Here is a 2983-nt window from a genome sequence, read left to right as displayed (position 1 = left end):
CTGTGAATACTGCACTGTGATTGGACAGAGAGGGACATTCTGTGAGCTGGAGCATCCAATCAGCAGCAGCTGTCAGAGCACGCGAGTAGTTCGGCAAACTGTCAATTGTGATAAGTGTTGAATAGTACAGCAGGACCGAAGTCTTCCTCCTGAAACAGTCAAAAGAGTAAGACTGGGGAGCGACTAAATGTCTTATAACGTCTTAAAATTTTCCTTCTATTCTAGGGAAATTATAAGGAATTATTATTTTGACATGAGTATACTGTGTCAAAACTGTTTGTGACTCAGAGTGAACACACTACAAGCCCTTCTAAGGAACCTAATGTTTAAATTTATGTGTCGCTTGAATGCATCAGAAAATATGATGATTCTATTGTTGACAAGTATTAAATACAGTGCCATCCGCTATCTGTCTGATCTGTGGAGACCCTGGTATAATTGCCTTTTAAAAGATTGAGGAACCTTTTATTGTATTATGCCCATGTTGTACATGTTATTTGTTTGTCTGTCTGTTGTTTCTTTTTACTATGGACCACGATTCCGCAATAAAGAATACTACTACTACTACTCTATAATTAGCATATTTTTTAATTAGTTTAGAGTTAATAATTTAACTCATTCTACAACAACTACAGCAACAATAATAATGATAATAATAATAATAATAATAATAATAATAATAATAATAATAAGAAGAAGAAGAAGAAGAAGAAGAAGAAGAAGAAGATGAAAGTATACAAATGTAATGTATTATCTGATCAGTATTTTTGTGAAGAAGTTAGAAAATGATAGACCATTATTTGGAACATATTGCTTTCATAAATAATAAAAAGTTTACAATAATAATAATAATCACTCATTCTCTGAACCGCTTAGTCCATTACGAGTTGCGAGAAAGCTGGAGCCTATCCCAGCTTTAACAGGTGGGAGGCAGGGTACACCCTGGACAGGTCACCAGTCCATCGCAGGGCCAACCCATAGGGAAGAAACAACCATTCGCACTCACTCCTAGGGAGAATTTAGAGTCATCAATTAACCTAACATGCATGTCTTTGGATGGTGGGAGGAAACCAAAGTACCCGGAGAGAACCCACGAGAACATGCAAACTCCACACAGAAAGGCCACTGCCCTCAAGGTTTGAACCTCCCCCAGCCGAGATTCAAACCAGCGACCTTCTTGCTGTGAGTCTGCAGTGCTAACCACCACACCATGGTGCAGCCAATAATAATAATAATAATAATAATAATAATAATAATAATAATAATAATAATAATAATAATAATAATAATAAGAAGAAGAAGAAGAAGAAGAAGAAGAAGAAGAAGGAGAAGAAGAAGAAGAAGAAGAAGAAGAAGAAGAAGAAGAAGAAGAAGAATTTGCATTGAAATATGGAAAAAAGTCAGATCTGTCCTATTCCCAGATGGAAATTAAGGCTAGACCTAGATTTAGATGCAGACTAGCAGAAATATTTCTTTCTCAGTCATGATGTAGAATAGTCCTGAATAAACTAAGCAGATTTCCTGAAGGAAGATCTGAACTACGACAGGATTACATTGAGCTTTAGCTTAAACCCGTCATCGGGTTTCAAAACCCCCTGAAACAGCACAAAGGCCCACATCCTTCAAGAGAACGGCCAGATTAACCAGCTTTTACATCAGGCCAGTAAAAGTAGTTTCTATTGTTTCCATTATTTAAATTTGTATACTTTTAGTCCCTGAGACAAAGGACACAATTTAATGAAACATTCATGTTTTCATGTCACATTTGAAAGTTTTTTTTTCTTTATTTCTACTTCTCTATAAGATATTTCAATTTGTTGACAGCTCTTTACCAGTATTTTCATAAATATGATGTTCATGAAAATACATGATACAAATCTTTAGATTTATTCATCTTAAATTGTATTAATCCATATTAACAACAGTGCAGGCAGTGACCCACCTCAGAAGATTGGTGAAAGGAAAGTTTAAGCTTGTAGAGCTGCAGACCAGGCAGATAAATGAGGGCCAGAGACATGAACGTTTAGTATGTGAAATCTCGACTATCGTTCTTCCTATGCTGGTCTGAAGGATGTGTGCAGTGTTTTGACGCCAGACTGCAACATTTTTAAGACCTACTGAAAATTAAAAGCTTTCAGAAGGGTGACATGCATAATTATATCCTCCTTGTCCCGATGTGAAAAGACTGAAATGTAACTTGTTTTCCACAGAGTGGACGGCTTCTGTCCTCAGAAGCCGTCCACTCTGCTACACAAATGTAATATTTGAATAATTTATCTATAAAGTAGATGCATTTTTGCACAACACCATTAACATAGCAGATAAAAGAGAAAAATATTCTTTCACTTCTAAGGGATCTAGGGGGAAAAAAATGGGCCTATGACAAAAGTGTTGCCAAATAGAAAATTAATACATACAGGTAAGGATTTGATGTCCTCAGGCTGTTTAAGTAGGTCTAATTTTAAGTTACACAGTACTAAGTTACTGGCTTTGGTCTGTGCTGACACTGCTTCTTAACCACTGTCAGGGTGTAAAAAACAGGGATAAAAGAACAGCAGACCTGTTGGGTCAAACTACTACTACTGGTTGTCATTCATGGACACAGAACTATAAAAATCACAAAAAGCAGACATAAAATGAATGTACCATAAACTAAAAAGAATGTAAAACGTGGCAGTGGGGAGTAGGAAGATTAAGAGAGGAGAGGTGGAGTGGAGAAGGAGGTGGAGGGGAGAGACGATAGGTGGCCTTAAATAGGCCACAGAAGGTTGTAAGTACATGTAAAGTTCTGCAACAGTAGGTGAATATATATATATATATATATATATATATATATATATATATATATATATATATATATATATATATATATATATCTTTATTGGGGGTGTCGAAATTAACACATTAATGTCAAGAGGTTAATCTGAGGAATTAACACGTTAATTATTTTCATTAACGCATGAACAAGTTATTGGCATTATTG

Source organism: Melanotaenia boesemani, chromosome 3 (genome assembly GCF_017639745.1).
Source record: "Melanotaenia boesemani isolate fMelBoe1 chromosome 3, fMelBoe1.pri, whole genome shotgun sequence".
Taxonomy (NCBI): Eukaryota; Metazoa; Chordata; class Actinopteri; order Atheriniformes; family Melanotaeniidae; genus Melanotaenia; species Melanotaenia boesemani.
The sequence above is the reverse complement of the archived record's forward strand: the minus strand, read 5'-3'. Positions refer to the sequence as shown.